General features: G+C 44.5%; 1 long non-coding RNA gene across 1 annotated transcript in view; it reads left to right on the top strand.

The window, feature by feature from the left end:
• Window positions 1-19163, top strand: part of LOC139178716 (uncharacterized) — a 60780-nt gene that overhangs the window by 28028 nt on the left and 13589 nt on the right. The window contains exon 3 of the long non-coding RNA XR_011563198.1: window positions 17877-18126. This is a non-coding gene — a long non-coding RNA (uncharacterized lncRNA). The remainder of the gene's footprint in view (window positions 1-17876; window positions 18127-19163) is intronic.

Here is a 19163-nt window from a genome sequence, read left to right as displayed (position 1 = left end):
CTAAAGTGTGAAGCTTCATTTAAAGATTGGCAAAATCAGTTGACCTTGTAAAACTGTAACAAGACCACACCAACCTCAGAAAACTTGAATGCTGAATTTTCAGTGGCAAGCGGGGGAGAGAGATGGATGTGCCGTGAACAAACGAGGTTGAGACTTGCCCATCCAGCAGGATGTTTCCATTCCATGGATGGAATAATGGATGAGGTCCATTTATTCAGGACCTCAGCAGTTCAGTTCTGTTTAACACTTAATTTTAAAAATTGATTTATTGAGCACATATTATGCTAAAGTGACTTTCGTGAGTCACTTGAAATTTGAGCGTGTGGGGATATTTACACAATGGAAACCAACAAACACTACAATCCAGGCTGCCTGCCTGCTGTCCACCTTGACTCACACCAGCCAGTGCTGCTTACGCTGAGGGAAACCCCATCCTGCTCAGGAGTGGAGGACAGAAACATTTGTCACTTCTCTTTTTTAAATCTTTATTGTTTAAATCAGAGAAGTATATTTGCCTGTTGTAACACATTCAAAAGAACAAAATGTATGAAACATGAAAGACCGGTTCTCTCTCTCCCAATTTAATATCCCCTCTCCTACAGAAGTTAGCTTTGGCATATAGCTTTCTATATAGATGTTTTCTATGGTTATGCAAAGACATAAAATATTTTTTAGATAAATGGAATGAAGCTACACATATTTTTATGCTTTTTATTTCTCTAGAAGTATTTTGTGGACATTTGTCCAAATTAGACCATATAGATCTATACCATTTGTTTAAATAAGCTTCTTCATGACCAGTTAGGTCATTTCATGTCTTTGTCCTGTTTTTGCCTCTGCAGATAAAACCCCATGATTGTGTGTGCAAGTGTGTGTCTGTGTCTTTGCACTTGTAAGCATATTTCTTCAGGTTGGGTTCTCAGGACTGAATTACTGAGCTGTTAAATATCTTGGTAGATAGTGCTAAGTTATTCTGCAGAAAAATTGTACTAAGGCTCCCTGCTTCCAGCAAGCATGGGAATGTTTATTTTTCCAAGTTCTCACCAACAGTAAATGTTACCAATACTCTAGGGTTTGAAAAGTTGTTTAAAGTTATATTTTATTGTTATTTTAAATTGCATTTCCCTATTCACCAGTAAGACTGAATGTCCCATTTTTCATTTGTATTCTTATTTTTCTTTTGTGAATTACCAATTCACCTTCTTTGCTCTAATTCTATTAAATCACTCATTTTAGAAATCACTTTATAGGAACTCTTTAAATAAATGTATTTTGACTGTTAGTTTTCAATATGGATTGCAAACATTAGCTTCAAGTCTGTTTGTCTTTTAACTTTGTATTATGTCTATCCATCTAGAAGTCCTATAAAATCAAACTATCCAGGGGAATTTTTCTATAGTTATGCAAATACATAAAAGCTACTTTCTGTTATACTGATAAAGGCTTTGTATTATAAAGGCTGCCTATACCACGATATATAAAAGCATCATCTTATATTTTTCTACTACATTCTGTTTTTCTCTCATATTTAAGTTCATTTGTTTTTATCTGTCCAGAATTTTATTTTTGTGTGGTATGATATAAGGATGGAAAGGATATATGGAGAAGAAAGCTTTTCGCAGTAGTGATTATAGCCGCAAAAAAGCCCCTAGAAACAATTAAGTGTCTATGACTCAGAAAGTACCTAAGCATATTGTGGTACATCTACACCATAGGATATTAGACAACCCCCAAAAAGAAGAAGGTCCACCCCTATTTTCATGGAAGGATGTTTTCATTGTATTGGGAGAGGACACATTTCAGAGACGTGTGCATGGCATGTACAGTGAGGGCTTATGCTTAAGGCCATGTAAAGTTTGTGCTGCTGCCTGCATCAGCTGTGACGGGATCGGGAACCTCAGGAGTTAGGCAGTGTTGCAGCCCTGTTCACCACACCATTAACTGATACAAGTGCCGCATACTTTGCTGGCCTCTGGGGAGACCTCTCATCTCCTTGTTATTTTGATATAGCCCTGGGTGTTTTTTGGGGGGGGTTGGTGACTGGGCTTTCGAGAAAAGCTCTAGAGAGATTCCATTCCAAGGCGTCCAGCAGGACCCTAAAGGCATGCAACCCTTCCCACTGAACTCTAGCAGTACAGACCCTTCCACAGTGGCCTCTGTTCTCAATTTGCCAGCTTAGATCACACAGTCACGGTCCTGCTTTCTGTGAATCAGGCACTACTCTGTGAATCCAGATTCAACAAATGAGAAAAAAGTGCTTGTTGTTGTAAGTCGCTAAGGTTTGGGATGGTTTCTTACGCGGCATTATTGTGAAGATAACTGATTCTCTCCTTATTCTATGAAAACAAAATTCTAATTTTATTGGGACAGCAGTATGCTCAGCTAAAAGAAAACATTTTTAAAGCTTCCTTCACTGTAGATATGTCTTTGTGGCTAAATTCTGTACAAGATACTGAGCCAGAGGTCTGATTGAAAGGAGCACACTTCTCTGAGAAATACACCCCTTACCCTGTCCTTCCTTTCTTCACTGTTTGTCCAATAGCATAGAGCGCTGAGTCAGATTTCCGGGAAATCTGATTGAAAGGAGCCGACTTCCCTGAGAGACACACCCCTTTAACCGCTGTCCCTCCTTTCTTCTTCCTGTTTCCAGCTTCACAGATGAAAACTGGAGCTTCACAGGCTGTCTTGGTCACAAGGTGCCCTTGGATGGGATTCAGATTCTAGGATAGTGGAGGAGAAAGGGAAGAAAGATCCCTAATGACTGTGGAGCCACCTTGGCAGTCTGGATTTCCTGCCTGAAGCCTTCTGTTAATTAAGAGCGATACGAAGCTTCTGTCTGGTTTGCTGCTGCTGCTAAGTCGCTTCAGTCTTGTCCGACTCTGTGCGATCCCATAGAGGGCAGCCCATCAGGCTCCGCCATCCCTGGGATTCTCCAGGCAAGAACACTTGGGTTCTTGAGTGTGTTGCCATTTCCTTCTCCAATGCGTGAAAGTGAAAAGTGAAAGCTAAGTTGCTCAGTCGTGTCCGACCCCCAGCGACCCCGTGGACTGCAGCCTTCCAGGCTCCTCCATCCATGGGATTTTCCAGGCAAGAGTACTAGAGTTGGGTGCCATTGCCTTCTTTGTCTGTCTTGTTTAGGGCACTTCTAATCCTAACTGATAATGTTCTGTTCAGTTCAGTTCAGTCGCTCAGTCGTGTCCAACGCTTTGCGACCCCATCAATTGCAGCACACCAGGCCTCCCTGTCCATCCCCAACTCCTGCAGTTTACTCAGACTCACGACCATCGAGTCAGTGATGCCATGCAGCCATCTCATTCTCTGTCGTCCCCTTCTCCTCCTGCCCCCAATCCCTCCCAGTACCAGAGTCTTTTCCAATGAGTCAACTCTTCGCATGAGGTGGCCAAAGTACTGGAGTTTCAGCTTTAGCATCATTCCTTCCAAAGAAATCCCAGAGCTGATTTCCTTCAGAATGGACTGGTTGGATCTCCTTGCAGTCCAAGGGACTCTCAAGAGTCTTCTCCAACACTACAGTTCAAAAGCATCAATTCTTTGGAGCTCCGACTTCTTCACAGTCCAACTCTCACATCCATACATGACCACAGGAAAAACCATAGCCTTGACTAGATGGACCTTTGTTGGCAAAGTAATGTCTCTGCTTTTGAATATGCTATCTAGGTTGGTCATAACTTTCCTTCCAAGGAGTAAGCGTCTTTTAACTTCATGGCTGCAGTCACCATCTGCAGTGATTTTGGAGCCCCCAAAAATAAAGTCTGACACTGTTTCCACTGTTTCCCCATCTATTTCCCATGAAGTGATGGGACCAGATGCCATGATCTTCGTTTTCTGAATGTTGAGCTTTAAGCCAACTTTTTCACTCTCCTCTTTCACTTTCATCAAGAGGCTTTTTAGTTCCTCTTCACTTTCTGCCATAAGGGTGGTGTCATCTGCATATCTGAGGTTATTGATATTTCTCCCGGCAATCTTGATTCCAGGTTGTGTTTCTTCCAGTCCAGCGTTTCTCATGATGTACTCTGCATATAAGTTAAATAAGCAGGGTGACAGTATACAGCCTTGACGTATTCCTTTTCCTATTTGGAACCAGTCTGTTGTTCCATGTCCAGTTCTAACTGTTGCTTCCTGACCTGCATACAGATTTCTCAAGAGGCAGGTCAGGTGGTCTGGTATTCCCATCTCTTTCAGAATTTTCCACAGTTTATTGTGATCCACACAGTCAAAGGCTTGGCATAGTCAATAAAGCAGAAATAGATGTTTTTCTGGAACTCTCTTGCTTTTTCCATGATCCAGCGGATGTTGGCAATTTGATCTCTGGTTCCTCTGCCTTTTCTAAAACCAGCTTGAACATCAGGAAGTTCACGGTTCACGTATTGCTGAGCCTGGCTTGGAGAATTTTGAGCATTACTTTACTAGCATGTGAGATGAGTGCAATTGTGTGGGAGTTTGAGCGTTGTTTGGCATGGCCTTTCTTTGGGATTGGAATGCAAACTGACCTTTTCCAGTCCTGTGGCCACTGCTGAGTTTTCCAAATTTGCTGGCATATTGAGTGCAGCACTTTCATGGCATCATCTTTCAGGATTTGAAATAGCTCAACTGGAATTCCATCACCTCCACTAGCTTTGTTCGTAGTGATGCTTTCTAAGGCCCGCTTAACTTCGCATTCCAGGATGTCTGGCTCTAGGTGAGTGATCACACCATCATGATTATCTGGGTCATGAAGATCTTTATTGTACAGTTCTTCTGTGTATTCTTGCCACCTCTTCTTAATATCTTCTGCTTCTATTAGGTCCATACTGTTTCTGTCCTTTATTGAGCCCATCTTTGCATGAAATGTTCCCTTGGTATCTCTAATTTTCATGAAGAGATCTCTAGTCTTTCCCATTCTGTTGTTTTCCTCTATTTCTTTGCATTGATCGCTGAGGAAGGCTTTCTTATCTCTTCTTGCTCTTCTTTGGAACTCTGCATTCAGATGCTTATATCTTTGCTTTTCTCCTTTGCTTTTCGCTTCTCTTCTTTTCACAGCTATTTGTAAGGCCTCCCCAGACAGCCATTTTGCTTTTTTGCATTTCTTTTCCACGGGGATGGTCTTGATCCCTGTCTCCTGTACAATGTCACAAACCTCAGTCCATAGTTCATCAGGCACTCTATCTATCAGATCTAGGCCCTTAGATCAATTTCTCACTTCCACTGTATAATCGTAAGGGATTTGATTTAGGTCACACCTGAATGGTCTAGTGGTTTTCCCTACTTTCTTCAATTTAAGTCTGAATTTGGCAATAAGGAGTTCATGATCTGAGCCACAGTCAGCTCCTGGTCTTGTTTTTGTTGACTGTATAGAGCTTCTCCATCTTTAGCTGCAAAGAACATAATCAATCTGATTTCGGCGTTGACCTTCTGGTGATGTCCATGTGTAGAGTCTTCTCTTGTGTTGTTGGAAGAAGGTGTTTGTTATGACCAGTGCATTTTCTTGGCAAAACTCTATTAGTCTTTGCCCTGCTTCATTCTGTATTCCAAGGCCAAATTTGTCTGTTACTCCAGGTGTTTCTTGACCTCCTACTTTTGCATTCCAGTCCCCTATAATGAAAAGGACATCTTTTTTGGGTGTTACTTCTAAAAGGTCTTGTAGGTCTTCATAGAACCATTCAACTTCAGCTTCTTCAGCGTTACTGGTTGGGGCATTGACTTGGATTACCGTGATATTGAATGGTTTGCCTTGGAAACAAACAGAGATCATTCTGTCGTTTTTGAGATTGCATCCAAGTACTGCATTTTGGACTCTTTTGTTGACCATAATGGCTACTCTATTTCTTCTGAGGGATTCCTGTCCGCAGTAGTATATATAATGGTCATCTGAGTTAAATTCACCCATTCCAGTCCATTTGAGTTCGCTGATTCCTAGAATGTCGACATTCACTCTTGCCATCTCTTGTTTGACCACTTCCAATTTGCCTTGATTCATGGACCTGACATTCCAGGTTCCTTTGCAATATTGCTCTTTACAGCATTGGACCTTGCTTCTATCACCAGTCACATCCACAGCTGGGTATTCTTTTTGCTTTGGCTCCATCCCTTTATTCTTTCTGGAGTTATTTCTCCACTGATCTCCAGTAGCATATTGGGCACCTACTGACCTGGGGAGTTCCTCTTTCAGTATCCTATCATTTTGCCTTTTCATCCTGTTCATGGGGTTCTCAAGGCAAGAATACTGAAGTGGTTTGCCATTCCCTTCTCCAGTGGACCACATTCTGTCAGATAATGTAGTTAATGAGAATGTAGATTTAATTGTCTACCTGTGCTCTCGCTGTAAATATACTAAAAATAGAATGTGTGAGAGCAGAGTAGAAGATACTGGAGCCGAATGATAAGATGATGTGATGTGAAGGGGACACACTGCGAGTGATGACTGGTGAGAGTCAGCCTGTGTGAGGAGGCTGTGTGCCAGGAAGGAAACTAGTTTTGCCTTCTAGTTCTAACTATGAGCAAATACTAGTGGTGTCATGTTGGGTACGTAATGTAATTTCTCAGGGCCTCCGTTTGCTTATTTGCTCATCTGCAAAACGGAAACAACGCAGTTAACTGCTGTTATACACCCGAGGTCTGCAATCCGCCCTTCCCCAGATTCGCGTGTTGAAATCCTAACTCCTGGTGTGATGATACTAGGACATGAGGCCCTTGAGAAATAATTTGGTCACAAGAGAGGAGCCCTCATAAATGTGACTAGTGCCTGTATATGCGGGACCTTAAACAGCTCTCTAGCCCTCTTTCTATCACTAGAGAATACGAGAACCATTTGGTACTCTGCAACCCAGAAGAGAGTTCTCACCAGTTACTTAACCACGCTGGCAGCGTGATCTCAAACTTCCAGCCTCCAGCAATGTGAGAAATGAATTTCTGCTGTTTCTAAGCCTCCCAGTCTGCGGTACTTTGTTATAGCTGCCCAGACCAGGACAGGCAGTGTGCCAGAGGGTATCTGAAGCACACGCCCACTCAGGAAGCTAGTTTTGGCTTCTGGTTCTGGCTGTGAACAAATACAACGGTGTCAGCTTGGGCCTGTCATTTAACTTCTCAGAGTCTCAGTTTTGGTATCCACAAGATGAAGCAATACAGTAAAACCCTGTTGAGAACTTCATTGTTATAAAGTGAAATTTGTCAAAACTAGTGACTGTAAAGATTATCATCCTTACCGTGATACATTTTTGACAGTAAAACGGATGCTACTGAGCCTTTTCAGGCTGCACTGGGTGAATTGCAGCTGGGATTGGGACTAGCCTTCCACCACCCCATGGAGCAAATTTTAAGTCCAGTGTTTGGTGTACCCATTGCTTATGATAACTCTCCTAGTTACTACACATATAATAAATGAGGACATATTTAAAATTTTTTTCCCATAAGGTAACTGTTCAGTTCAGTCGCTCAGTTGTGTCCAACTCTTTGCGACCCCGTGAACCACCAGGCCTCCCTGTCCATCACCAACTGCTGGAGTCTGCCCAAACCCATGCCCATTGAGTCAGTGATGCCATCCAACCATCTCATCCTCTGTCATCCCCTTCTCCTCCTGCCCCCAATCTTTCCCAGCATCAGGGTCTTTTCCAATGAGTCAACTCTTTGCATCAGGTGGCCAAAGTATTGGAGCTTCAGCTTTAACATCATTCCTTCCAAAGAACACCCAGGACTGATCTCCTTTAGGGAGATCCAACCAGTCCATCCTAAAGGTAACTGTAAGTACAAATATACAGTCATATATTCTTTCAGTCCAGTTTAGTTCAGTCACTCAGTCATGTACAACTCCTTGTGACCCCATAGACTGCAGCACGCCAGGCCTCCCTGTCCATCACAAACTCCTGGAGCTTGCTCAAACTCATGTCCATTGAGTCGATGCCATCCAACCATCTCATCCTCTGTTGTCCCCTTCTCCTCCTGCCTTCAATCTTTCCCAGCATCAGGGTCTTTTCCAATGAGTCAGCTCTTTGCATCAGGTGGCCAAAGTATTGGAGCTTCAGCTCCAGTCTTTCCAATGCATATTCAGGGCTGATTTCTTTTAGGATTGATTGGTTTGATCTTGTAGTCGCAGGGACTCTCAAGAGTCTTCTCCTACACCACAGTTCAAATGCATCAATTCTTTCATGATCAGCTTTCTTTGTAGTCCAACTCTCACATCCATACATGACTACTGCAAAAACCATAGCTTTGACTAGACAGACCTTTGTCAGTAAATTAACATCTCTGCTTTTTAACATGCTGTGTAGGTTTGTCATAGCTTTTGTTCCAAGGAGCAAGTGTCTTCTAATTTCACGGCTGCAATCACCATCTGCAGTGATTTTGGAGGCCAAGAAAATAAAGTCTGACACTGTTTCCATTATCTCCCCATCTATTTGCCATGAAGTGATGGCACTGGATGCAATGATCTTTATTTTTTGAAAGTTGAGTTTTAAGCCAACTTTTCACTCTCCTCTTTCACTTTCATCAAGAGGCTCTTTAGTTCTCTGCTTTCTGCCATAAGGGTGGTGTCATCTGCATATCTGAGGTTATTAATATTTCTTCTCCCTGCAATCTTGATTCCAGCTTGTGTTTCATCCAGTCTGGCATTTTGCAAGATGTACTATGCATATAAGTTAATAATCAGAATGACAGCAAACAGCCTTGACATACTCCTTTCCCAATTTGGAACCAGTCTGTTTTTCCATATCTGGTTCTAACTGTTGCTTCTTGATCTGCATGCAGATTTCTCAAGAGGCCAGTCAGGTGGTCAATTCCCACCTGAAAACTCTTGAAGAATTTTCCGCAGTTTGTTGTGATCCACGCTGAAACTCCAGTACTTTGGCCACCTCATGCGAAGAGTTGACTCATTGGAAAAGACTCTGATGCTGGGAGGGATTAGGGGCAGGAGGAGAAGGGGATGACAGAGGATGAGATGGTTGGATGGCATCACCAACTCGATGGACGTGGGTCTGAGTGAACTCCGGGAGTTGGTGATGGACAGGGAAGCCTGGCATGCTGCGATTCATGGGGTCACAAAGAGTCGGACATGACTGAGTGACTGAACTGAACTGAACCGAACACAGTCAAAGTCTTTGGCAAAGTCAATGAAACATAAGTAGATTTTTTTCTGGAACTCTCTTGCTTTTTCATGATCCAGTGGATGTTGGCAATTTGATATCTGATTCCTCTGCCTTTTCTAAAAGCAGCTTGAACATCTGGAAGTTCTCAGTTCACATACTGGTGAAGGCTAACTTGGAGAATTTTGAGCATTACTTTACTAGTGTGTGAGATGAGTGCAGTTGTGCAGTAGTTTGAACTTTCTTTGGGATTGGAATGAAACCTGACCTTTTCCAGTCCTGTGGCCACTGTCGAGTTCTCCAAATTTGCTGGCATATTGAGTGCAGCACTTTTACAGCATCATCTTTTAGGGTTTCTAATAGCTCAGCTGGAATTCCATCCCTCCACTAGCTCCTCATCACTATGAAGTGATGCTTCGTAAGGCCCCCTTGACTTCACATCCAGGGTGTCTGGCTCTAGGTGAGTGATCACACCATCGTGATTATCTGGGTTGTGAAGATCTTTTTTGTATATTTCTTTTTGTGTAGTAATTCTTGCCACCTCTTCTTAATATATTCTGCTTCTGTTAGGTCCATACTGTTTCTGTCCTTTATCGAGCCCGTCTTTGCATGAAATGTTCCCTTGGTATCTCTAATTTTCTTGAAGACATCTCTAGTCTTTCCCATTCTATTGTTTTCCTCTATTTCTTTGCACTGATCATGAGGAAGATTTTCTCATCTCTCCTTGCTATTCTTTGGAACTCTGCATTCAGATGGATATATCTTTCCTTTTCTCTTTTGCCCTTTGCTTCTCTTCTTTTCTCAGCTGTTTGTAAGATCTCCTCAGACAACCATTTGCCTTTTTGCATTTCTTTTGCTTGGGGATGGTCTTGATCACTGCCTCCTGTACAATGTCATGAACCTCCATCCATAGTTCTTCTGGCACTCTGTCTATCAGATCGAATCCCTTGAATCTATTTGTCACTTCCACTGTATAATCATAAGGGATTTTATTTAGGTCATACCTGAATGGTCTAGTGGTTTTCCCTGCTTTCTTCAATTTAAGTCTGAATTTTGCAATAAGTAGTTCATGATCTGAGCCACAGTCAGCTCCTGGTCTTGTTTTTGCTGACTGTATAGAGCTTTTCCATCTTTGGCTGCAAAAAATATAATCAGTGTGATTTCAGTATTGACCATCTGGCAATATCCATGTGTAGAGTTGTCTCTTGTAATTTCCCAATAATCCCATGTTTTATGCAGCTGAATTGTGGCCCTCATTTATCCCCCTCATATGTAGAGTTTTATTGTAACAGTACAGTGAACTATCAGATGACTTTCTGATGACTATCTTACAGGTGACTCTGTCCCAGGTTTGTGACAAGGATCACATGAGCATCGGTAAAGAACAGTGCTTTGAAAACCATAAAAGCTTATGGGAATATTAGGTATTTTCACCAAATGCAGGAAAAACGTGAATGACAGTAATCACACTGGAACATAAAAGTCAGCGGCAGAGAGATGACATGGGCAGACATAAAAGCTGTGTAAACAAGAAAGCAGTTCTATCTCCTCTCCAGCGCTTATCTCCGGAATATGACGTTTGGGGAAATTGTGGTGAACACATCTTTAGTCAAAAATAAGGAAATAGAAATGGAAGCAAAAAACAGGTATGCGTACAGTATTATCCAAGCTGAATTTCCCTGCCAGCTAAGCGCATTATAGCATAATTGTTACTGTCACTGACTCCGATGTGTTATTAAGTACAAAGAATTATGATGATGATTGCTGTTGTTGCAGTTGTGTAGTAAATTGACTCTTTTAAGGCACTTGAAAACATCGCACAATTTTCCTGTAGGAGCAGCCCATGGAGGGGTAGTTAGTCGCTGTGCCTGGGCATGCAAGCGTGTGAACTTTAGCCTCAGATATGTTCATCACTTGCCTAGTTCCCTGTATGAAATCGGGATGTTAGTACTTCATTCCCATTCATTGATTCACATTTAATCATTCATTTACATACACTTACTTGAGAGCTCACTACCTGCCAGGTGCTTCCTACAGCAAAGAACCATACTGCAAAGATGATGTCCGTTTCCTGCTCACATCCCCTGAACCTCCAGCCCACTTGTGAGGTTTCCAGCTGCCAGCATCCGTATCTTTTTGCCTGACGGTGTTCTTCAAGGCAGTGGAAAGTTGCTTACCATCACTCCCAGCAGCCCTTAAATAACAGCTGGTAGGAGTTTGTGTATCAGTACCCTCGCTCCCTCACCTTTCAGGTGGGATAACTCTGAGGCATTTATTTTGCATAGTTTCCTGAGTCACCCCTTGGGATTAAAATTCAGTTACCCAGAATGGCAGTGACTTGATAAAACAATTTTTATTTATCGCTTCCCCTTCCTGCTTTTATTGCCCTAGTGAGACTGTCTGGGATCTCTTCCCAAATAAAGTACTTAAATGCAATCCTCATTTTAGAGTCTGCTTCTTGGAAGAATACAAATATTCACACCATAGCATGGGATATGGAATTTAACACAGGACTTTTTTCTTATGTGAAAATGAAAGGCCATGAGGAAGTGAAGGTCTGGAAGGGGGAAGTCACAGTGTCAGAGAAACAGTCTCTTGTCATGCTTGCCTGAAGCACAGGCTGGGAAGACAGTTGGAACTTCAGGAAAATCCAAGATGCTACGTGTGCCTGACTGCTGACATGAAACTCCCAGGGAGGTGCTTGTGGAAATGGATGTGGAAATTGCTGTCTCTGCGGAATCTGTCCCTTGGACAGGGTTCAGTGAGATGCCTTGTGGTGAACTTGGGGCGACTGCTGGTCAGAAGGGCTGGCAGCCAGGAATGTGAGCTAGATGTGGACTGAGAGGAGAAGGTGGGCAACTGGGGCCCTCTGGGCGTATGGCCATTTGTTTCTCTTCCTGTTTGACCATTATGACCTCCTAAAGAAATGGCCTCTGCTTTTCTTCTGCCTTCAAGATCTCACATGACTTCCTGTTAGTCATCTTTAACCTAGAGCCATAAGGAAGGGCATTCTAGGAAATGTACTTCCAAGCCCCAGAGAGGAGTGATGGTGCCAAGTCGCCCGCACATGATCTTAGAACACTTAACATATGGCCTCATCGTTGGATTTTTCTGCCTTGGGGCTCACTCTGGATGGGGAGTAGGCCACCTACAGCCCATGGGACAAATTCTACGCACTGCTTGTGATTATAAATAAAGTTTTATTGGAACCCAGGCACATCCATTCATCTTCCATGGCTGCTTTATCCCTTTTTTCCAGTAGTCATGTATGGATGTGAGAGTTGGACTGTGAAGAAAGCTGAGCACCGAAGAATTGATGCTTTTGAACTGTGGTGTTGGAAAAGACTCTTGAGAGTCCCTTGGACTGCAAGGAGATCCAACCAGTCCATTCTAAAGAAGATCAGTCCTGGGTGTTCTTTGGAAGGAATGATGCTAAAGCTGAAACTCCAGTACTTTGGCCACCTCATGTGAAGAGTTGACTCATTGGAAAAGACTCTGATGCTGGGAGGTATTGGGAGCAGGAGGAGAAGGGGACGACAGAGGATGAGATGGTTGGATGGCATCACCGACTCAATGGACATGAGTTTGGTGAACTCCGGGAGTTGGTGATGGACAGGGAGGCCTGGCGTGCTGCGATTCATGGGGTCGCAAAGAGTCGGACACCACTGAGTGACTGAACTGAACTGAACTGAACTGAACAGTGAAAGAGTAGTTGTGACAGGTACGGTACAGCCACCAGGCCTAAAATATGCACTAACCAGCCCTTTACAGAGGGTGTTTGCCAGCCCCTGCTGTGGGTGGGGGTCTGTGGGGGTGGGGGCTGTTTTGTTAATACTCAGTTCTGTGTCTCATTGGCAGTTTCTTGCACACTGCTCGGAGGAGTCTGACAAATATTTCTGAAGTGATTGAGTTTGAGCAATAAAACATAAAGCTATACAATTGTTAACATAAGAATTGATACATTAAGAAATATAAGTAGATAAAGTTGCTGGAGAAACCAGGAGCTTTGCTCTTTGTGGCAGAATATATGAATTATTATCAGGTAGTATAGAAGCTAGCAGGAAATCTTGGATTGATTTGAAGAAGTACTCAAAAGAGAAATGTAAAATAGAAAAATTAGAAACCTTAGGTTTTAGACCCAACCCTGTCGCTTTCAAGCTGTGTGATCTAGAGCACGTTATGAAGGGCTCTCTGAGCCTCCTTTCCCTTGGCTGAGGGATACGTGTGAGAATACCGTCTTGACCGGATTCAGGTTTTTGTGGCAAGCAATGACATGATGGTGTGAAATACTCTGGAAACAGCACTGCCCAGGTAGAAGGGACTACTTTGCAATCGGAAATCATTTTCAAAATTAATATGGAGCTCCAGGTTGGTCAAGGCCATGTTCTCTTTGTACCTTCCTAAGAGTTTTAAACCTCAAAGGTTTGGCTGAGTCAACCAGGACCCATGACTGTGCCTTTGATGTGAGCCGAGACGCCCTGGATGTCAGAATACCGGCTGGTGTGTTAGTGGGAAATGGCCTTTTCCTTCTTAAAACTCTTTAGGCCTTCAGTTTTCCCTGGCAGTGGGGTTCATATTTTTACAGAGCAGCATCTGATTTGTCAGCAACCTTTAGGGAGCTTCTTCAGAGATACTAAGAAATACGTGGTCTGCTGGAAGCAACAGGGAGCTGTGCCTTGAAAGGGGAATATGATGGCTTGTTCCCAGTTATCCTGGCTCAGAACCTCTGGTTAGTCATTGTTTTTCAGAAAATTGTTTTAAATAAAGTCTCTGTTCCATTGGGGCAGCCTTCTTTTGCTTCCTCCCTTTCTGGCAATCGACGGGAATTGCAGTGTCTAGATGTGGTATGTAGCACACTATTGCTGAATGGGGTCATTTCATGGTGAAATAAGCTAAATGGAAGAGAAATCTGCTTTGGTGAAATGCTGAAGTTCACTGTGTCAAAGCAATCAGCTTCCAGAAATGATTTGCAAGAACCCATTTCTTTATTGTTCCAGAGCACTAATGCAAAACAGAATCTATGGAACTGATCCTGGAACCAGCCTGTGCAAGGAGGGCAGGGCTCCTCAGAAGGAAAAGGAAGGGGAGGAGCCCTCATCTTAAGGGCTTCCCAGGTGGCGATAGTGGTAGAGAACCCACCTGCCAGTGCAAGAGATGTAAGAGACCTGAGTTCGATCCCTGGGTCAGGAAGATCCCCTGGAGGAGGGCATGGCAACCCACTCCAGTACTCTCGCCTGGAGAATCCCATGGACAGAGGAGCCTGGCGGGCTACAGTCCATGGGGTCGCAAAGAGTTGGACATGGCTAAAGTGAGTGAGCACACACACAGATCTTAGAATGAAATCCTCCAGGGTGGCACTCCCCAGCATGCTTCTGTCTCCATCTCATTCCCCCATATAGTCCCCCCACTTCCAAGGTAGGGTTGCTCTGCCTGGACTCTGTTTAATTTGTGGATTAAATAATGTGCTGTCAAGGTCAGCAAAGCCTTTTGGCTTTCTTTCCTTCCTTCACGCTGAGTCTCCTAGTGTGGGTGAAGCCGAAGGACTCATTCTTCTTAGTCCACCATTTCATCCTTTGATTTTGTCTCCAACACTTTGATTTGCAGGAGAAGTAGGAGGCAAGGGGGCGTGATGATGGTGTGGGAATATTTGAAAACTTCCCATTCAGTTGATTCAACCTTTAAGACAGGCCTAGGGGCCAGGAATCCTGCGGTTATTTATTCATCCATCCATCCTGTTCTTCCTGGGACACTCTGAGTTGTAGCTCTGAAACTCCAGAATCCCAGGAAGCCCCTCAGTCTCGTGTAAATAGAGAACTGACCTCCCTAGACCCGGTTTCATCCTCTAAGCTAAGCCACATGCCCCTACCACAACTTCTAATGGGGTGCCTTGTGCTGGGGGTTTTGGAAGTTGCCTTGGGTCTAAAGTAAGTGCTGCTTAAAGCTTTTTTTTTTTTTTTTTTTTAAACTTTACATAATTGTATTAGTTTTGCCAAATATCAAAGTGTTTAATTCTCAGTTGTCTTCTCTTCCTTGCACCTGTTCTCTTCTCCTGGAACCCCCTGGAGACAGGAGATGAAGGGCAGCACGGGTTGTCTGCTCTAATGGCTCAAAAAGCAGCTCTCAGCATCCGAGACATAGATACACAGGGACCCTGTGGTGAGGGGACAGGGAGAGCAGGGAGACCAGGAGAGCAGAGAGGTTTGTGGGGGCCAAAGAAGAGAAAGGAAAATGAAGGTTTTTAAGAAAGTGGGTTACTTCTCCAGAGGGCTCTCATTTGGGTGGAAGTATCTTTAGGTCCGCAGCGCTGAGTTTGCATGTTGAATGGGCCCTGAGCTGGGCTCCGGAGGTCCTTGGGTGAGGGGACACAGCCCTGCTCCCAGGGGGCTCCTCACCTGCTCTCCCGGAGGCTCTCAGCGGCTTGAGCTTGCTTCCCTGCTTATGTGTCTGGGAAGGAAGGCTTGTGCTGGGGCCACCTGGAGCTGCACGCCATGGCCTCTGTTCTCAGCTGGGAGACTGCCTGGAGTCCTGGGGAAGAGGGGGTACCTCTGGCTTCTTGTCCTGGGATGAAGAGCTTTTGCCATCCAGCACACAGGGCCCTGGTCAATGTCCCTGGCTGGCGATGAAAGCTCCTCACAGCAAATTTGAGATGACCTGTTTGCCTTCTGGCCAGAGGGGCGAGCTCTCTGTCCTTAAGAGATATCAATCATTGTTCCACAGCCGAATTCTGGAGAATTGCTTAATCTTGTCTTTAAGGTCATCCCAGATACTGAATGGATAACTTTTCTTTTTTTTAAACTATGGGTCTGGTTATCAGTACCTAATAGATATATTTTACAAAAATCCAAAGTTTTTCATTCTTTTGAAAAGTTAGCAACTCTGGGAATCCCAGGCCCCATTCTTTGAATAATGACAGCCCACTGGAGTTGAATAGGGGCTGTCTGTTTTAGAGGCAGCGTGAAGTTCTGGGTCCCCAAAACCAGCCCTCGCACCCCTGCTGTCTCTCACATTGTAGTGGGCAGTGGCTGTTTCTCATCCCTGCTTGCCCCTTTCTCAATTATGTCACCTCCTGGAGCCTACAGATATTACAGTCTGCCAACCCTGAGTTAGTCTGTAGTCAGGGCTAACCCTCTTCCATAGCGACAATTTGATTCCTCTTTTCCCTCTCCCCTCCCGTTCTACCCCTTCCTCCCTCCTCCCCCAGGCTCTCACCAACAAGCAGTGAGATGCTTTATGTAGAATTGGGCATCACTTGGAACGTACATAGACCAAACATTTACAGACTGTGTCCACTTCAAAATATCCGCCTAAATCAGCAGATCTCCGAGTGTGGTCCTCCCTCCCTCTCATCAGCAAACCTCCTGAGATTTTATTATAAATGCAGATTCTCAGGCTCCACCTGGATCTCCTGGATCAGAAACCCTGGGGGCAAGACCCAGCAGTCTGTTTTAACAAGCCTTCCGAGAGGTTCTGACACACCTAAGTCTGAGAGCCGCTGGCCTGCGCTTTCCTGAGGCATCATTTGCTGAAAACAGCACCCGAGTGCAGTGAAGGTGCTTTACTCCTTTGGTGCTCTTCTGAGCATCACGGAGACCCCTCGTTGTTTTCTCTCCATATGCATCTCAGTGGAAGTCTTGTCCAGTTTCACTTCTGTGCTGTGTTTATTGTGGGCCAGTGTTTATTTTCCTGTCATGGGCAAAAAGAAGGGAAGTGGTAAAGACGCTCCTGTGCGGTCCGTTAGTCTTGACCGCGTGTTATTAGCTCCTTCATTGTTCCTTGGGTGTAAAGCTTGTCTCTTCCAACAGATGGAATTCCTTGCAGGCAGGAGCTGAAAGCTCAGCGAAGTCTGGCTGATTGATTTGAAGGAAACAGCTTCATTTGCCTCTTTAGCCAAAGGTGGTGGTAGGGACCGAACAACTACTTCATGTTCAATTGAGGATGGCTTTGGCAGCAGGAGTCCGGGGTGACTCCCAGTCCTGCTCTCCCGGATTCAGGAACCTTCGCCAGATGGCGTGAGTCCTCCCAGTGGAGGATCCCAATGGCGTGAGTCGTCCCAGTGGCTCACAGAGGATCCTGCAGACGCACCTCTGAGAACAAAGCTGTCTCCCCAGCACGCTGATCACTGTGCCAGGACAGAGAGGAACGCTGCTTCCGGGAAGACGCAATGGCTAATGGGTAACGATTGGGTGATGGTGGCAAGGCCTTGGATGGTGCCATCATTTAATACCAGGGTTGAGTCAGTAGCTATATCCATTCTTTCGGATTCCCTGGAAATCTAGGCAAGGAGAGGGTAAGAAATATGTTACATGGCTTCTGAGGGGCTGTTCATTCATTCATTCATTCACTCACTATTACTCCATATACCCTCTTAAGCCCCTGCTGTGTCCCAGGCAGTGAAGGTTTTGTGTATGTGTGAGAGAGAAGTTTCTTTTCCTTCATGTTCCAAATAGTGGCTTTGATGCTTTTGCAATTGATTTCATTAATAAAGTTAATTTTATTCAACATATCGGAGAAATGGCTATAAAAGAATGCTAATTTCTGAATTAGTATTTTGAGCTAAGGCCCTTGGTGTTTTTAAGGGAAGACTGCTGCGGTCATATTGGAAAGTCAGGAACATTGCTTCTGTTTTTCTCCTCTCTCACACGAGCTGGGTAGTCTCCTGCCCTGGGAATGAGTGTCTGAAACCTCCAGGACTCTGCCGTACTTTTCTCCCAGCTCTTGGGATGTATCCAGTAGATGAGCCCTCCCTCACGGGTCTTTCTTTGTTTTGGATCAGAAAACTGATGAGAAACTTTCTTTCTCTTCCAGTTCGGCTTTTCCTTCTCTGCCCTTTTGCTCTGCACACATACACAGGTGACACGGACAGCACTTAGAAAAGGTGCTCAGGGGGACGTGTGCATTTCAAGCCTCTCCTGCTGACTGCATCCATCACAGTGTTTCTCTACGAGCTTTGAGCCAAGGTGGAGATTCTAATGGAGAATGATGACGTGGAAACTGGACTTACTTGCAGACAGCCATGACCTCACCCTCTTCAGCTCTTCTGGAATTTCGGAATGAGGTGATTGTCTCAATGGCAGGGTTTTACTCGGAGGAAATCCTGCCTGCTCTCCCGACTGGCTCCACACTGCTGTACCCCTTTGCCTTATTTTCGGTCATGATGGGGGTGGGAGGTGTTCTGATTTATTCTAGGAGCAGAAGCTTCTGTTTCCATTTCTTTTTTTTGTTTGTTTCCATTTCTTTGATAATTTGAGAGCCTGTGTTGGGAGATAGGCAGGATGCTGAAGGCTGCTGCTCATGGCTGTGTTCAGGAATTTTTATTTTGGGGCAGACTCCTTGGTTTAACCCGTAAGACCTTTGATGATCAAACACTTGGAGCCTTGTATAGATCATAATTACTGGAGAATTCTGAGGATAGTTATGTGCCACACAAAGTAGAGATGGAAATATATGGGATGGCGCAAGAGCCTTTGAATCTCACATCAGAGGAAAAACTTATCCAGTAGGGGTAAGAAATTAGGAAGGAAGGATACTGGAGCTTAGACGCGGTTGCACGCAGAGAAGATGCCTGGTGTGTCTGAGGGCTGAGGGTATTCCTTGCAGTTTCTCATTTAGAACCAAACAGTCTTTAGCCTCATCCCCCAAAGAGGCCCTCACAGTAGGCGAGGCACAGGCTGCTGACCTTGTCTGGAGAAGAGTTGGGGGGTAGCACCCCACCTCTCACACTGGAGTGGGACCAGGAAGTAGGCTAAGAGTTGAGAGCTGGTGGGACCGCTGGGCATCTGTGTGGCCTTGGGTGTAGGGACCTCATGAGAGAGGCTGTGGGTTATTTATCCCAGGCCAGGAACAGATGGGGACTTAGCCCAGAATCAGAGTCACCCATGGCAGGGAAGAGATGGAGCTCCCAGTTCAGCTACTGAGCTTTGCTTCTGCTGAGGGAACCATAGGTGTGTTCATAGACATGTGTTTCAGCAGTCTATTGCTGCAAAATGAACCAGACACTAGCTTAAGCCATTGGCATGAGTTTAAACTCAGAACAGTCCTTAGTTTTGCTCACCAGCCTGGGGCTGGATAGCTGGGCCCAGCGGGGCCCTTCTT

This window comes from Bos indicus, chromosome 22, assembly GCF_029378745.1.
Source record: "Bos indicus isolate NIAB-ARS_2022 breed Sahiwal x Tharparkar chromosome 22, NIAB-ARS_B.indTharparkar_mat_pri_1.0, whole genome shotgun sequence".
Lineage (NCBI taxonomy): Eukaryota > Metazoa > Chordata > Mammalia > Artiodactyla > Bovidae > Bos > Bos indicus.
Note: the sequence above shows the minus strand (reverse complement) of the source record. Positions and strands in the feature narration are given on the sequence as shown.